Raw genomic sequence first — 18,676 nt, 5'->3', positions numbered from 1 at the left:
AATCAACCCAGGTCTGGCTCGAGGATTTTTGAGCCCCCCTGAACCTAATCCTGTACTCCTCAGTTGAGAATCCAAAGCCCTCAATCAGGGTAGTCTCCATGAGGTCATAGGATTTTGCATCTTTTCCAGAGAGTGTGAGGAGTCTATCCCTACACTTTCCAGTGAACATTTCCGAAAGGAGAGCACCCCATTGAGATTTGTTTACTTTTCTGGTTGCACAAGCCCTCTCAAAAACTGTGAACCATTTGGTGATGTCATCACCATCTTCATATTTAGTTACAATCCCTTTAGGGATTTTTAGCATGTCAGGAGAATCTAATACCCTAATTATATTGCTGCCACCATTGATGGGACCTAAACCCATCTCTTGTCTTTCCCTTTCTATGACTAGGATCTGTCTTTCCAAAGCCAATCTTTTGGCCAACCTGGCTAGCAGGAGGTCATCTTCATTGAGGATGTCCTCAATGCTTCCAGAGTTACGTGACTCTCCTGTGCGAGAAGCAGATCTCTGACTATCACATGTGGAGTCAGGGTAGGGAAACCCTGGTCTCCCTATCTAGGACTGGAGGTGGGAGTTCCTCCAAGTCACTAGGGTCCTCCTCTGTGACGCCATCATCAGAGGGGTTGTTTTTAGCAAACTCTGCCAAGAGCTCTTGGAGCTGTACTTTGGTAGGGTTTGAACCAGTTTTTATCTTTTTGATTTTACAGAGAGACCTTAACTCTGACATCCTAAGATGCAGGTAAGGGGTGAGGTTGAGTTCCATCACTGTCTCTTCTGTAGTAGACATTTTGTTTCTAAAAGTTGGAATACTTTTTAAGAATCTAAAACTATCTCTAGGACTTAATTCAAACTTTTACAAAACTTTTAAACTCTAAAAGAAATGCTAACAGGGACTAACACAAGGCCCTAGCAGGACTTTTAAAGATTTAGAAAAATAGCTCAAATTTCAAAAATCAGTTTCTAATGACAATTTTTGGAATTTAGTCGTGTGATCAGGTATTGGCTGAGTAGTCCAGCAAATGCAAAGTCTTGTACCCCACCGCTGATCCACCAATGTAGGAAGTTGGCTCTGTATGTACTATTTCAAAGTAAGAAATAGCATGCACAGAGTCCAAGGGTTCCCCTTAGAGGTAAGATAGTGGCAAAAAGAGATAATTCTAATGCTCTATTTTGTGGTAGTGTGGTCGAGCAGTAGGCTTATCAGAGGGTAGTGTTAAGCATTTGTTGTACACACACAGGCAATAAATGAGGAACACACACTCAAAGACAATTCCAGACCAATAGGATTTTATATAGAAAAATATTTTTTCTTAGTTTATTTTAAAAACCACAGGTTTAAGATTTACAAACAATTCTTTAAATGAAAGGTATTTCACTCAGGTATCTTAGGAACTTTGAATCATCACGATAGCATGTACAGTTTTGGCAAAAATGGCAATAAGCTATTTTAAAATTGGACACTGCAAAATTCAACAGATCCTGGGGGAGGTAAGTGAATGTTAAGTTCACAGGTAAGTACAACACTTACAGGGTTCAAAGTTGGGTCCAAGGTAGCCCACCATTGGGGGTTCAGGGCAACCCCAAAGTTACCACACTAGCAGCTCAGGGCCGGTCAGGTGCAGAGGTCAAAGTGGTGCCCAAAACGCATAGGCTTCAATGGAGAAGGGGGTGCCCCGGTTCCAGTCTGCCAGCAGGTAACTACCCGCGACTTCGGAGGGCAGACCAGGGGGGTTTTGTAGGGCACCTTGGGGGACACAAGTCAGCACAAAAAGTACACCCTCAGCGGCACAGGGGCGGCCGGGTGCAGAGTGCAAACAGGCGTCGGGTTTGCAATTGGTTTCAATGGGAGACCCAGGGGTCTCTTCAGCGATGCAGGCAGGTAAGGGGGGGGGAGTCCTAGGGGTAGGCACCACCTGGCAAGGGAGAGGGCCACCTGGGGGTCGCTCCTGCACTGGAGGTTAGGTCCTGGGGTCTGCGGGTGCAGTGTGTTCCCAGGCGTCGGGTTCTTAGAAGCAGGCAGTCGCGGTCAGGGGGAGCCTCTGGATTCCCTCTGCAGGCGTCGCGGGGGAGTTCAGGGGGGGGGTGTCAACTCTGGCTACTCACAGGGTCGTAGGCGCCGGGGAGTCCTCCCTGTAGTGCTGGTTCTTCGCAGGCCGAGCCGGGGGCATCGGGTGCAGAGTGGAAAGTCTCACTCTTCCAGTGGGAAACGTGTGGTCTTTGCAACAAAGAAGCAACTTTTAAAGTTGCAGTCTTTGTGGAACAGGGCCGCTGTCCTCGGGAGTTCTTGGTCCTTTTGGATGCAGGGTAGTCGTCTGAGGCTTCAGAGGTCGCTGGACCCTAGGGGACGCGTCGCTGTTTTTCTTGAAGTGGGGAGAGAGGCCGGTAGGGCTGGGGCCAAAGCAGTTGGTGTCTCCGTCTTATCTGCAGGGCTTCAGGTCAGCAGTCCTTCTTCGTCTTAGGTTGCAGGAATCTATCTTGCTTGGTACTGGGGGCCCCTAAATACTCAATTTAGGGGTGTGTTTAGGTCTGGGAGGTTAGTAGCCAATGGCTAGTAGCCCTGAGCGTGGCTACACCCTCTTTGTGCCTCCTCCCTGAGGGGAGGGGGGCACATCCCTAATCCTATTGGGGGAATCCTCCATGTGCAAGATGGAGGATTTCTAAAGGTCATAGTCACCTCAGCTCAGGACACCTTAGGGGTTGTCCTGACTGGCCAGTGACTCCTCCTTGTTTTTCTCATTATCTCCTCCGGCCTTGCCGCCAAAAGTGGGGCCATGGCCGGAGGGGGCGGGAATCTCCACTAGCTGGGATGCCCTGTGGCACTGTAACAAAGGGGGTGAGCCTTTGAGGCTCACCGCCAGGTGTTACAGTTCCTGCAGGGGGGAGTGAGAAGCACCTCCACCCAGTACAGGCTTTGTTACTAGCCACAGAGTGACCAAGGCACTCTCCCCATGTGGCCAGCAACATGTCTGGTGTGTGGCAGGCTGGCAAAACTTGTCAGCCCACACTGGAAGTCAGGTATGTTTTCAGGGGGCATCTCTAAGATGCCCTCTGGGGTGTATTTCACAATAAAATGTACACTGGCATCAGTGTGCATTTATTGTGCTGAGAAGTTTGATACCAAACTTCCCAGTTTTCAGTGTAGCCATTATGGTGCTGTGGAGTTCGTGTATGACAGACTCCCAGACCACATACTCTTATGGCTACCCTGCACTTACAATGTCTAAGGTTTTGCTTAGACACTGTAGGGGCATAGTGCTCATGCACCTATGCCCTCACCTGTGGTATAGTGCACCCTGCCTTAGGGCTGTAAGGCCTGCTAGAGGGGTGACTTATCGATGCCATAGGCAGTGTGAGGTTGGCATGGCACCCTGAGGGGAGTGCCATGTCGACTTAGTCTTTTTCTCCCCACCAGCACACACAAGCTGGCAAGCAGTGTGTCTGTGCTGAGTGAGGGGTCCCCAGAGTGGCATAAGACATGCTGCAGCCCTTAGAGACCTTCCCTGGCATCAGGGCCCTTGGTACCAGAGGTACCAGTTACAAGGGACTTACCTGGATGCCAGGGTGTGCCAATTGTGGAGACAAAGGTACAGTTTTAGGGAAAGAACACTGGTGCTGGGGCCTGGTTAGCAGGCCTCAGCACACTTTCAAATCATAACTTGGCATCAGCAAAGGCAAAAAGTCAGGGGGTAACCATGCCAAGGAGGCATTTCCTTACAGGAACGCAGAAAGTTGAGGTTAGAGGAGGCCAGACTAAGGCTACAGCAGTAACAGTTGGCCTTAGACAGGGAATCCCTGGCTGTGGAAAGGGAAAGGCAGGGTTTGGCGTTAGTTTCCCATGGTGGCAGCAGCAGTTTCAGGTACTCCAGTGTTAAGGAACCTACATTTGATTCCAGAAATCTGCACAAAGTTGTTCCCCCTTACAAGGATGGGGCTGACATCTATAAGTGATTTGCTGCACTTCAGAGAACCTGTAAAGTTTAGAGGGTCCCTCAAGCACAGTGGGCCTCTACCCCGTGGTTGTCTTTCACTGGTAAGGGGAGAGACAGACTCCTTATTGTCAGGGAGGATGATGCAGACAACTATCACATACTCAAAAGTGCACTCTTGGATGGTCTGGGCTCAACCACTGAGCAATATAGAATAAAGTTCAGAGAGACCAGAAAGGAGTAATCACAGGATTGGACAGACTTTGTAGACTGTTCTGTCAAGGCCTTAGAGGGTTGGTTAAATGGCAGTAAAGTGACTGACTATGAAAGCCTATATAACTTAATTCTGAGAGAGCATATATTGAACAATTGTGTGTCTGATTTGTTACATCAGTATCTTGTGGACTCAGATCTGACCTCTCCCCAAGAATTGGGTAGGAGGGCAGACAAATGGGTCAGTACAAGGGTGAGCAGAAAAATTCATACAGGGGTGACAAGGACAGCAAAAACAAAGATGGTGAAAAGTCTCAGGAAAGGCATGGGGATAAACGTAAGCACAAAGATCCTTCTTCAGGTCCAAAACACTCCTCAAGGGGGTGGGGTAAATCATCTTCTACTCACTCTACGCACACTAAAAAGCCTTGGTGCTATGTGTGCAGAGGTACAGGCCATTGGCCAGGGGATACATCCTGTCCAGATAAAGCCCCTGAGCCTACCACCACTAATACATCAAACTCTAGGACCCCTAGCAGTTATGGTAATAGTGGTGCGACTACTGGCAATAGTCAAACTAAAGGCGTAGTTGGGTTCACTTTTGGGACCATAATAGAAACTGGGGTAGACAGCCCCAAGACAGTTTCTGTCACACCTGGTGGCATTAGGCTTGTCACCTTGGCTGCTTGTCCCCTTAACATGGATAAGTACAGGCAGTCAATCTTAATAAATGGTGTTGAGGCCCAGGCCTACAGAGACACAGGTGACTGAAAACATGGTGTCACCTGCATAATACCTCTTTGGGCAGAAGTACCAAGTTACTGATGTCAATAACCCCTCTCAGCCTCTCCCCTTAGCTGTAGTTCAACTTAGTTGGGGTGGAGTTACTGGCCCTAAGCAGGTGGTGGTATCACCTAGCTTACCTGTAGATTGTCTCTTTGAAAATGACCTAGAGGCCTCAGGTTGGGCTGGGGTAGAGGTTAGTACCCATGCATCCAAGCTGAGTATCCCTGAGGAATTGCTTCCTCTCGTTTCTGGTGAAATGAAAAATCAAAGGAGAGAAAAAGGCCTGAAATCTCAGGATTCCTCTCCACCAACAGGTAAGAAGGGTATCAAAGTATCCCTCCCCCACCCTGCCACTAAGGATACCATTACTGTGGTGGGAGAAACCTCTCCTGGGGTGGAACCTGTACCAAAGGAGCCCTCAGCTACCACAGCTGGACTCCCAGAGGTAAAAGTACCTCTCTGTGGAGCCACTAAAGCAGATGTGCGAAATTGCACAATTTTAGTAATTATGAAGTAGCCCTCCAAGAGAAACTGTAGTGCAGAAGCCCTGCACTCCCTGTAAACACTTAGGACAGCAGCCCTGCCCTAGTGTGGAGCTTATAGGACAGCAGCCCTGCCCTGCTCTAACTCAACAGAAACAGCAACCCTGTTCTCTCTTACAGCCATATGGACAAATGTTTTTCCCAGCTATGGCTTTGTTGAGACAGCATCCCTGTTTAGCATTCTCTTCATTTGACATAGGCACAGTGGACCAATCCCACTGCCCAACTTTAAAACATACTAATAGAAACTCTGAGAATTTGCACTCACACTGTTGGTTAGGTAAAAATCTGCAAACAGGGTGGTTTACATCCCTACAAGGAAGTAGCCATACAGTGGATGATAAAGGGAGTAACTACTTGTGAGAAAGTAGCCTCTTTCTAGCATGGTTACCCCAAAATTTGCCCTGTTTGTATGTGTCATTGTGTTTTTACTGGGTCACTGGGATCCTGCTAGCCAGGACCCCAGTGCTCATAGATAAAACCCTATTTCTCAGTATGTTTTTGCCTGTCTCACTGGATCTTGCTGGTCAGGACCCCAGTGCTCATAGTTTGTGGCCTAATGTGTGTGTTGTCAGTAGTGCTTAGCTGTGTCTCTGAGGCTCTGCTAACCAGAACCTCAGTGCTTATGTTCTCTCTACTCCATATTTGTCACTTTAGGCTAGTGACTTAATTTACCAATTCCAGTTGGCACACTGTACCCCCCTTATAATTCCCTCGTATATGGTACCTAGGTACCCAGGGCATTGGGGTTTCAGGAGATCCTTATGGGCTGCGGCATTTCTTTTGCCACCCATAAGGAGCTCAGACAAACCACTGCAGCCTGCGTGAAATAGTGCACGCACTATTTTACAGCCATTTTCACTGCACTTAAGTAACTTATACGTCACTTATATGTCTAACCTTCATTTAGTGAAGGCTAGGTGCAAAGTTACTAAGCGTGAGGGCACCCTTGCACTAGCAAAGGTGCCCCCACACTGTACGAGGCCAATTCCCTGGACTTCGTGAGTGCAGGGACTCCATTACACGCGTGCACTACATATGGGTCAATACTTATATGTAGCTTCACAATGGTAACTCCGAATATGGCCATGTATGGTGTCCAAGATCATGGAATTGTCCCCCCATTCCAAATCTGGTATTGGGGAGCCAATTCCATGAATCCTGAGGGCTCCACCATGGACCCCCAGTACTGCCAAACCAGCTCTCTGAGGCTTGCACTGCAGCTACACCTCCTGCCACCTCACAGACAGGGTTCTGCCTTCCTGGGGTCTGAGCAGCTCAGTGCCAGGAAGGCAGAACAAAGCATTTCCTTTGGGAGGTGGGTGTTACACCCTCTCCCTTTGGAAATAGGTGTTACAGGCTTGGGAGGGGTAGCCTCGCAGAGCCTCTGGAAATGCTTTGAAGGGCACATATGGTGCCCTCCTTGCATAAGCCAGTCTACACCGGTTCAGGGACCCCCAGTCCCTGCTATGGTGTGAAACTGGAAAAAGGAAAGTGGAGTGACCACTCCCCTGTCAATCGCCACCCCAGGGGTGGTGCCCAGAGCTCATCCAGTGTGTTCCAGACTTCAGCCATCTTGCTTTCCAAGGTGTGGGGTCACTCTGGAAGCCTCTGAGTGGCCAGTGCCAGCAGGTGATGTCAGAGACCCCTCCTGATAGGTCCATACCTGATAAGGTAGCCAGTCTCCCTCTCAGGGCTATTTAGGGTCTCTACTGTGCGTTTCTCTTCAGATTTGGTTTGCAATTTTCTACCAGGAATCCTCTGCAATCCTGCTTCATCCTCTGATCGTCGGATCAACCGCAGACTGCTCCAGGAACCTCTGTAACTGCAACAAAGTATCCAAAAGGCTACTGTGACCCTCAACTTCAGCCAGCAACTGCAACAGGTTCCAGGGTGTGTACGCTCTGAGGACTCAGTCTTCACCCTGCACCAGAAGGACCGAAGAAATCTCCTGTGGAGTGACTGAGTCACTTCCCTGCACCCGCTGGCACCTTCTACAAGGACAACCGGTACTCTGGGACTCTTCCCCTGGTGACGAGCATGCTCCCTGTAACAGAGGTGGTGGACCCCTTCAACACAGACAGTCCTAAGGTCCTGCTTTCCAAATTTGGAGGAGGTTAGAGCTTGCCTTCCCTGTTTGCGACAGTACCCCTGTGCACTGGTTCATCTTCACCTCCTGAGGCCTCTCTGCACTATTTGTAAGAAACCTTCGTGCACAGCCTGGCACAGGTCCCCAGCACTCTATCCTGCGACGTTCAAGTCGCTGAGTTGTTCTCCGGCGGCATGGGACCTTCTTTTGTAGTGCTGCAACAACCGCAATTTGCACCTTCTTTGTCCCGGTGTCCTGGGACCTCTGTGGGTGCTGTCTGGTCATCTGTGGGTTCCCTCCAGTGTTGGGAGCCCCCTCTGCCTTCTCAGTTCGAGTTGAGGCCCCCAGGTCCCTCCTGGGTCCAGGCAGCACCATTTTGACGCAAACAGCGACATTGCTTGAATCAAGGCTTGTTGGATGAATCAGGCTCTGCAACTTGCCTGCATCCATCATCTCCACGTGGGACATCCTTTGCATCATGCAAGAACCCGCAGCCATCTTCTTTGGTGCTCTTCTGCAGACTTCTTCTATTCAGAGAATTCTCTTTTGCACCATCTTCTAGGTTGGCAGGGGCTCCTGTCTTTCCTGGAATTTTCTGCGACTTCTGGACTTGATCCCCTCTCTTCACAGGTCTTCAGGTCCAGGAATCCACCATTTGTTGCTTGCAGTCTTGCTTTGTTCTTGCAATAAACGTAATCACGACTTGTAGTGTGTCCTAAAGAAACTTGCAGTACTTGACTCCTACTTTCCTGGGCTCTGTGATGGGGTATTTTACTTACCTTTGGTTGTTTCTTACACTCCCAGCACTCCTCTATACACTATACTTGCCTAGGGGGGAATTCGTGATTTGCATTGCACTTTCTTAGTATATGGTTTGTGTTGCCCCTAGGCCTATGTCTTCCTATTGCATTCTATGGTATTTTCCATTGTTTGCACTATCCTATGACTATTTACTTACCTGATTTTGGTGTGTAGCGGATATATTGTGTATAATACTTACCTCCAGAAGGAGTATTACCTCTAAGATATTTTTGGCCTTGTGTCACTAAAATAAAGTACCTTTATTTTTTGGTAAGTTTTATCCTTTATTGTGTATAAGTACTCTGTAACTATAGTGGTATTGCAGGAGTTTAGCATGTCTCCTAGTTCAGCCTAAGCTGCTCTGCTACAGCTACCTCTATCAGCCTAAGCTGCTAGAACACTACAACATTTCACTAATAAGGGATAACTGGACCTGGTATAAGGTGTCGGTACCCAAGGTACCCACTGCAAACCAGGCCAGCCTCCTACACCACTCTATTGCAGATCTACTCTCCACTTATCACCACTTAGACAATCAAGTCTCAACTGGCCAAGGTTAGCCTTTTTGTCCTTCAGTTGGGGAGGGGGGAGGGTTATGTGAGGAAACTAGCCTCTTTCTAGCATGGTTACCCCCACTTTTATGACATCCTTTGCATAATGCAGGAACCCACAGCCATCTTCTTTAGTGGTCTTCTGCAGACTTCTTCCAACTGGAAAATCCTCTTTTGCACCATCTTCTAGGTTGGCAGGGGCTCCTGTCCTTCCTGGAATCTAATGCGACTTCTGGACTTGGTCTACTCTCTTCTCAGGTTTTTAGGTCCAGGAATCCACCTTTTGTTGCTTGCAGTCTTGCTTGGTTCTTACAATAACTCTAATCATGACTTGTAGTCTGTCCTAAGGAAACTTGCAGTACTTTACTCCTACTTTCCTGGGCTGTAGAAAATTCCAGCTTTCACAAGTTACATAACAACATTAATTATATATATATATATATATTTGTTTTTTTTTTAGAAAGAAATTCGTTCGGCAAGGCACTCCAACAAGGACTTTATATCAATTATTTATTACACGACTGTGAGCAAACGAACAACGCGTTTCGACCGACACGGTCTTTTTCGAAAAAGACTGTGTCGGTCGAAACGTGTTGTTCGTTTGTTCACAGTCGTGTAATAAATAATTGATATAACGTCCTTGTTGGAGTGCCTTGCCGAACGTCTTTCTTTCTAAAAATATTGATTTGAGGGTACGGCTTGCCCCCGGCAGGAGCACCGGTAATTGGAGCGCGCACCAAGCAACTGAGCCGCTTTGTTGTCATATATATATATATATATGTTTATATATATATATATATATATATATGTTCGATGGCATGTGTAGCTGCAGATACGCATGCTATGCAAAGGTCCTGCCATCTAGTGTTGGGCTCGGAGTGTTACAAGTTGTTTTTGTTCGAAGAAGTGTTTTCGAGTCACAGGATCGAGTGACTCCTCCTCTTCGGCTCCATTGCGCATGAGCATCGACTCCATCTTAGATTGTTTTCTTTCCGCCATCGGGTTCAGACGTGTTTCTTTTCGCTCCGGTAGTTTGAGTCGGAAAAGTACTACAAACTCTCTAAATTCGTCTGTATTGTTTTCGATCGGGTACCATCTATCATCGACACTTCGGTACCAGCGGATGCAGCTCTCTACTTGCCCTTCGGGGTCGGCCCGACCAAAGCCTTGTCGAAGCCTCGTATACAGACCAACATCTAGTCTGTAACCTGTGTCTATCTCCAGACCACTGAGAGGATACTTGTGAGGTTTGCAGATCCTTCTGCTCGAAGAAGACTCTACGAGACCGAAGAGCGCGAAGGTTGGAAATGGCGTAGAGAAGCACTTAACGCCTCGACGCAGAAGTGGAGGAGATGATGCACACCACAGTCTCCATTCGGGGGTCCGACTCCGAGCACGAGTCCTACAACGACAGACGGGCCAGCATGTGAGTACGCCTGCCCCGTCGAAGCCCAAACACATGGCCTCGGGGACTCCACTGCCAGAAGGCCATGGCTCCACCTGTAAAAAGACTGCCGGTGACCAAGCAACAACTTCGGCACCAAGAAAGGCCACGCCACCGAAGCCTTTGGACTCGAGCCGAAGCACAGGCTCCAAAATAGTCAAGCTCCGACCCATCGAGTCGAAGCCTCGAAAATCCCTCTCGGAGCTGAGGCCAACGTCTACTCCAGGCCTTTCGATCCCGAGGAAACCGGCTTCGGAGCCGAAAAGACCCATATATACAGAGGAGCATGGACTTTCCAAACAATTGAAAGAAAGCCATAAATTTGCGGAGGAACTTACGCAAATGGAGGAATTTGATGAAAAACAGACCAGAATTCAAATTCATAAAGACACTGGCAAGATCCTCACTGCACCTTCTCTAAAAACAAAGAGGAAGCTGGCCTTTCAAGGACATTTGGATACTGACCAGCCACCGGCTAAAGTGCCAAAACCCAGACAAAAATCTCCACCTCCTCAGTTCTCACTTCACCAGTCCTCCTCCTTATTCTCCTCAACTAACTGTCTCTCCACCTATTACCCCCACTGCACAGTCTCCAATGCACTCTGCAGAGTCACACCAAGATGATGTCGACCCATGGGACCTTTATGATGATCTCATTTCTGACAATAGTCCAGAGTGCTATCAGTGAAAGCCATCACCCCAAGAGGATAGCACCTCATACACTCAGGTTCTAGCTAGGGCAGCGTCATACCATAACGTAGCCATGCACACAGAACCTCTTGAGGATGATTTTCTATTTAATACGTTGTCCTCAACTCACACCATGTACCAGTGTCTACCCATGCTTCCTGGCATGCTAAAACATGCACATCAAATCTTTCAGGAACCAGTTAAGGCAAGAGCAATCACTCCTAGGGTAGAAAAGAAATATAAGCCGCTTCCTTCTCACCCAGCTTTTATTACACAACAGCTACCCCCAGATTCCGTAGTCGTCAGCGCAGCAAGGAAAAGGGCTAACTCCCAGTCATCTGGTGACGCACCGCCACCAGATAAAGCAAGCAAAAAATGTTATGCTGCTGGTAAAAGAGTAGCATCACAAGCGGCTAATCAATGGAGAATAGCCAATTCCCAAGTACTAATGGCTAGATACGATAGGGCCCACTGGGACGAGATGAAAGACATCATCCAGCATCTCCCCAAAGATCAACAGAAAAGAGCCCAGCAAATAGTCGAGGAAGGGCAGGCCATTACAAATAATCAAATCAGGTCAGTGTTAGACTCCGCAGACACAGCCGCAAGAACTATCAATACAGCAGTCACCATTAGACGACGCGCATGGCTTCGGTCGTCAGGCTTTAAACCTGAAATCCAGCAAGCTGTTCTTAACATGCCATTTAATGAAAAACATCTGTTTGGCACACAGGTTGATACAGCCATTGAAAAAATGAAAAAGGACGCCGACACTGCTAAAGCTATGGGAGCGCTTTACTCAACACAGTACAGAGGCTCATTTCGAAAGCCTCAATATAGGGGAGGTTTTAGAGCTCAAACATCTGAGGCATCTACCTCACAATCCAAACCGTCTTACCAGCTGCAGTACCAAAGAGGGGGGTTTCAAGGAACCTACAGGGGACAATTTCCCAGAACTAGGGGAAAATATCAGCCCTCAAAGCAAACCACACACACCAAGCAGTGACTTGCTCCACATCTTCCCTCAACACACTTCCCCTGTGGGAGGAAGACTGCAAAAGTTCCACACACACTGGTTACCAATCACAACAGACAATTGGGTCTTATCCATTATCCAACATGGTTACTGCATAGAATTCGCACAAATTCCTCCAGATATACCTCCAAAACCATACAAACCCTCCTCCCAACACAGTTCAATGTTGCAAGGAGAGGTACAATCATTATTACTCAAACAAGCCATAAAGCTTGTACCACATCATCAAAAAGGAACAGGGGTTTACTCCCTGTATTTCCTCATTCCCAAAAAAGACGGAACATTGAGACCAATACTAGATCTCAGAACTCTCAATCTTTACATCCTATCAGAATACTTTAACATGGTAACACTACAGGATGTAGTCCCACTGTTACAACAAGATTTTATGGCAACACTGGATCTCAAAGATGCATATTTTCACATACCCATCCATCCAGCGCACAGAAAATATCTCAGGTTTGTAATACAAGGAAAACATTACCAGTTCAAGGTGTTACCTTTCGGGATAACAACAGCTCCCAGAGTATTTACAAAATGCCTTGCCGTAGTCGCAGCCTACATAAGAAGGCAACATATCCATGTCTTTCCATATCTCGACGACTGGCTAATAAAATCCAACAGTCGAACACAGTGTCAACATCATACACTTTATGTAATACAGACCCTAAACACACAAGGGTTCTCAATAAACTACCAAAAATCTCACTTACAACCCGCGCAGATTCAACAGTATTTAGGAGCCACATTAAATACCCAAACAGCACCTGCAAGCCCAAGTCCACAAAGGGTACAATCATTCCACAATATGTTACCACAAATCCAGCCAAACCAACAGTACACAGTCAAATTTCTCATGAAACTGTTGGGCATGATGGCATCATGCATCGCCATTGTCCCCAGTGCAAGACTAAACATGCGGCCCTTACAACAGTGCCTTGCAAAACAATGGTCACAGGCACATGGTCAACTTCAAGATCTAGTGTTGATAGAGCTCCAAACACACATCTTGCTTCAGTGGTGCAATTCCACAAATTTAAACAAAGGGCTGCCATTTCAAGGCCCTGTGCCTCAAGCCACACTTACAACAGATGCATCAATGATTGGATGGGGAGCACACCTCAACAATCACAACATTCAGGGACAATGGGACAACAAACCCAAACAACTTCACATAAACCACTTATAATTGCTAGCTGTATTCCTAGCACTCAAAGCCTTTCAACTTCTTCTCGTTCACCAACACATTCTCATCAAAACAGACAATATGACTACAATGTACTACCTAAACAAATAGGGAGGAACCCACTCATTACAACTTTGTCTTCTAGCACAAAAAATTTGGCATTGGGCAATTCACAACAACATTCACCCTGTAGCACAGCACATTCAAGGGATTCACAATCAATTAGCAGATGTTCTCAGCAGGGATCATCAGCAAACACACAAGTGGGAATTTCACCCCCAGGTACTTCACAAGTACTTTCGCCAATGAAGAACAGCATACATAGATCTATTCACTACCAGCCAGAAGGCAAAATGCCAAAGCTTCGCATCCAGGTTCCCACACTCTCTATCCAAGGGCAATGCTCTATGGATCAACTGGTCAGGGATATTTGCTTATGCTTTTACCCCTCTCCCGCTCATTCCATTTCTGGTCAACAAACTGCATCAAAACAAACTCAAACTCATACTTATAGCGCCAACATGGGCACGTCAACCATGGTACACAACATTGTTAGACCTATCACTAGTACCACACATCAAGCTACCAAACAGGCCATATCTGTTGACACAAAACAAACAACTGATCAGGCACCCAAATCCAGCAATACTCAATCTAGCAATCTGGCTCCTGAAGTCTCAGAGTTTGGATATCTACATCTTCCACCAGAATGTATGGAAGTAATTAAACAAGCAAGAAAACCCACTACCAGGGAGTGCTATGCAAACAAATGGAAAAGGTTTGTCTTTTACTGCCAATCCAAACACATAACACCTCTTTCCGCATCCATACAAGACATTGTAGGTTACTTACTTCATCTACAAAAAGCAAATTTAGCTTTTTCATCCATTAAAATACATCTCACAGCTATTTCAGCCTATTTACAAAAAACACAAAACAAGTCTCTATTTAGAGTCCCTGTCATCAAAGCATTCATGGAAGGGCTAAAACGTATCATACCTCCAAGAACACCACCAGTGCCTTCATGGAATCTCAATATTGTACTTACACGGCTCATGGGTCCACTGTTTGAAACCCTTGCACTCGTGTCAGATTCAATATCTACTGAGGAAAGTAGCATTCGTCATTGCAATCACTTCATTACGAAGAGTTAGTGAAATACAAGCATTCACTATTGAACAACCCTTTATACAAGTACACAAACATAAAGTTGTACTTCGCACAAACCCAAAATTCCTACCTAAAGTAATCTCACAGTTTCATATAAATCAAACAGTGGAACTTCCAGTCTTCTTCCCACAGCCAGACTCAGTAACAGAAAGAGCGCTCTATACATTAGACATTAAAAGAGCTTTAATGTATTAAATTGACAGAACAAAATCATTTAGAAAAACTAAACAGTTATTTGTCACATTCCAAAAACCCCATACTGGTAATCCTATCTCAAAACAAGGACTGGCCAGATGGATAGTAAAGTGCATCCAAACCTGTTACCTAAAAGCTAAAAGACAGCTATTAGTAACACCAAAAGCACACTCCACCAGGAAGAAAGGAGCAACAATGGCATTTCTAGGAAATATACCAGTGACAGAAATCTGTAAAGCAGCCACTTGGTCAACACCCCATACATTTACCAAGCATTACTGTGTAGATGTGTTAGCAACACAACAAGCCACAGTAGGACAGGTTGTACTAAGAACACTATTTCTACAGGGTGACCACCGCTTATGGGAGGAAAACTGCTTTGTAGTCTATGCATAGCATGTGTATCTGCAGCTAAACATGCCATCGAACGGAAAATGTCACTTACCCAGTGTACATCTGTTCGTGGCATGTTCCGCTGCAGATTCACATTCGCCCTCCCTCCTCCCCGGGAGCCTGTAGCCATTTAAGTTACACTTGAATTTGTACATATGTATATATATCTCTATTCCATTTGCATGGACATCTCTTTCTTTACACTCTATCACTCCTACCTTACCCTCTGCGGAAAAACAATATAAGATGGAGTCGATGCCCATGCGCAATGCAGCCGAAGAGGAGGAGTCACTCGATCCCGTGACTCGAAAACACTTCTTCGAAGAAAAACAACTTGTAACAATCCAAGCCTAACACTAGATGGCAGGACCTGTGCATAGCATGTGAATCTGCAGCAGAACATGCCAGGAACAGATGTACACTGGGTAAGTGACATATTCCATATTAATATATATATACACAAATTATTATAACAGGAAATAAGGCAATAACAAACTATAAACATTTGCCTACAGAAACATTGCTATTTAATAAGAAAACATCAAATTGACTATCTCAAAAGAATATCAAACAGTTCTTCATGTAATCTATTTATTATAAATAGTAATATATATATATATATATATATATATATATATATACAAGTTGAAAGAAAGAGAGAGGCAAATTCCTCATAAAGTACTGGTAAAGAGTGAATATTTATAGAAGTAAAAGCTTAATTAAGTGTTGGAATGTTCAGAGGTGTTAAAGAAAAAACAATGTGTCCCTAGTCATTGTGATTGTAATTGAAGTGACGCTTCAAAATAAATATAGAAGAGCTTAACAGACTGACAAAAGAAGAAGCGAACCTCTGAGGCAGCCTCTCTTACCCCATTCCCCTTTCCCCTTCCGGTGTGCTCAAAACGAGATTTCAAATTGTTGCAAGCAGCTTGGATTGTGAATTGTGAAGTAGGCTTCTGCTCCTGAGGAAGTCAAATGAAGGTACTTTGACAGATTGAAGTGTCTCCCAAGCATTTACTGGGAAAATAGATTACCTCCTGAGCAGAATGGCCGAGGGAATTGATGTAAAGGCTTTAGCTACTATTTTGGAAGGATTGCAGAAACAACTAAACCACACCATAGAAGAGACAGAGCAAATTAAACAAAGAATAGATACGTTAGGAGCCGTTCCCCAGTGTAGTGACCCTGCATTTTCAGAAAACACACAAACTCCAGGTACATCTACGCAAGTGGTTCATGCTGTATCTCCCATAATTCCCCTGGCAAAGCCTGAGTGCTTTGGTGGGGATCCAAATAAAGCGCACATTTTTCTAACCCAATGCTCATTACATTTTCTGTGTAGGCCCATAATTTCTTCTGAAGATCAATGCAAGGTGGCTTTTACATTGTTTTATCTGACTAGTGATGCAGCTGCTTGGTCCATGCCAATTGTTTCTAGGAATGATCCAATTTTATATAATTTTCAAAGCTTCAAAGAAGAGTTTCTGAGAATATTTGACTGGCGAACTGCAGCTCAAGCTACGGATAATGAACTTTTAGAAATAAAGCACGGAAACAAAGATTTAATCGCATACCTGTCTCATTTTAATAAACTCATAGTAGAAGCCAACTGGCCAGAATCAAAGAAGTCTGCTATATTTTATCGTGGCCTAAAATATGAATTGAAGAATGCATTGGCGCAAATCCCAAATAGGCCTACTGAAGTCTCAGAATTAATTGATTTAGTATTGCAAATAGACCATCGACTAACTGAAAGAAGAGAAGAGATTACCGTCCCCTCCCACCAGGATTTGACAGAATAAAAATTTAACATTCAAAAGGAGGAGATGGTACATCAATGGAGGAACCAATGCAAATTGGTTTAATATGAGGACCTTTGTCCAAGGAAGAAAAGGAAAAGCGAAGAGCAAATCAATTGTGTCTATATTGTGGAGCATCCGGGCATTTTGTGAAAGAATGTTCTAAGAAACCAAAGCACGGGCAGTCGGGAAAAGGCAAGCTTCATCAGTAGGAGGAGTTGCCCTGATGAAAGCAGAAACCAAGTCAACTCTCACTGATCAGCATGTGGCAAACACTTTGCAGGTGGCTGCATCGCATTTGGTACAATCTGTTACAGCCAAACTTCAAGATAAGGAAATTCAGGGAATCTCAGTCATGATTGATTCTGGAGCGACAGACTACTTTTGTGATATTAAATATGCCAGAAAGATGGGAATTAGATTTATCAAGAAAACTGCTTTGGAAGTGGTGGGAGCAGTAGATGGCACCATCTGTCCTCAGGCCCAATTACCCATGAAACTGAACCGATTTGGTTACAAGGGTTTGGAGGACATCAGGAACAAATAATTTTTAACTTAATTGACGCCCCACAATTTCAATTGATTCTGGGGTTTCCTTGGCTCACTGAGCATAATCCTCAGATTGATTGGAGCAAGAGAACAATCAAAATGAACTCTTCATTTGTAAAGTATATTGTTTTCATGATCAAGTGAGGGTGTCTGTGAGATCACAAGTGGCCTGTTTGACAGTGCATGATTCTGCGATGTGTGCTATTGAAACTGCGGAAATTTCGAAGGAATATGAGGATTTGGCTACCGTCTTCAACAAGAAAGAGGCTGAGAAATTACTGCTGCATCGACCATATGATTGTAAGATTGAGTTGGAGCCGGGAGCTATTTTGCCATGTAGTCGAATATATGCACTAACTGAAGCAGATAATCTGCACCTGAAAGAATACCTAGATCAATATTTGGCCAACAGCTTTATTCGTCCTTCCCAGTCTCCAGTCTCTTCCCCTCTGTTCTTCATTCCAAAGAAAGATGGGGTCTTCGGGCTTGTATAGTCTATCAAGCCATCAATCAGGTTACTATCAAGAATCGGTATCTGCTACCTCTGGTGTCAGTCCTCCTTGACCAAGTAAAAAATGCTAAAATATACACCAAATTAGATCTAAGAGGTGCATACCATTTAATGCGAGTGGCATCTGGAGATGAATGGAAGACAGCCTTTTTAACTCTGTATGGATTATTTGAATAGCAAGTGACGTCCTATGGGCTATGTAACGCCCCTGCAGCTTTTCAACATTTTGTAAATGATATCAAGTGAATATCTTGACCGAATAGCTGTGGTGTACATAGAAGATATTTTAATTTGCTCTGACAGTATGCAGGGAGGATATATATTACACGTTCGATCCATCCTTACAAGATTGCAAGAACTTTATCTCTATGTAAAATTGGAGAAGTGTGCATTTCATGTGGATCGAGTTGAATTTCTTGGATTTCTTTTGCCACCTGAAGGGGTCAGTATGGATTCAGCTAAGGTCAAAGCAGTGCAAGACTGGCCACCTCCTCGCAGCGTTAAGGAGATCCAAAGCTTTTTGGGATTTGCCAACCCTTATCGAAGATTCATTTAAAACTTTTCACAAACAGTCACTCCTATCATTCGTCTATTAGAGAAAGGAGTGAAGTTTAAGTGGTTCAGAGAGGCAGATGATGCTTTCAAATTTCTGAAAGATTCCTTCACCACAGCTTCAATCCTTCCACACCCCAATCCTGAGGAACCCTATTATGTGGAAGCTGATGCTTCTGATGCAGCATTTGGGGGTATTCTTTCTTAGCACCATAAAACTAGAGGACAATTGCATCCAGTAG

This window comes from Pleurodeles waltl, chromosome 4_2 (assembly GCF_031143425.1).
Source record: "Pleurodeles waltl isolate 20211129_DDA chromosome 4_2, aPleWal1.hap1.20221129, whole genome shotgun sequence".
NCBI classification, from domain to species: Eukaryota; Metazoa; Chordata; class Amphibia; order Caudata; family Salamandridae; genus Pleurodeles; species Pleurodeles waltl.
Note: the sequence above shows the minus strand (reverse complement) of the source record.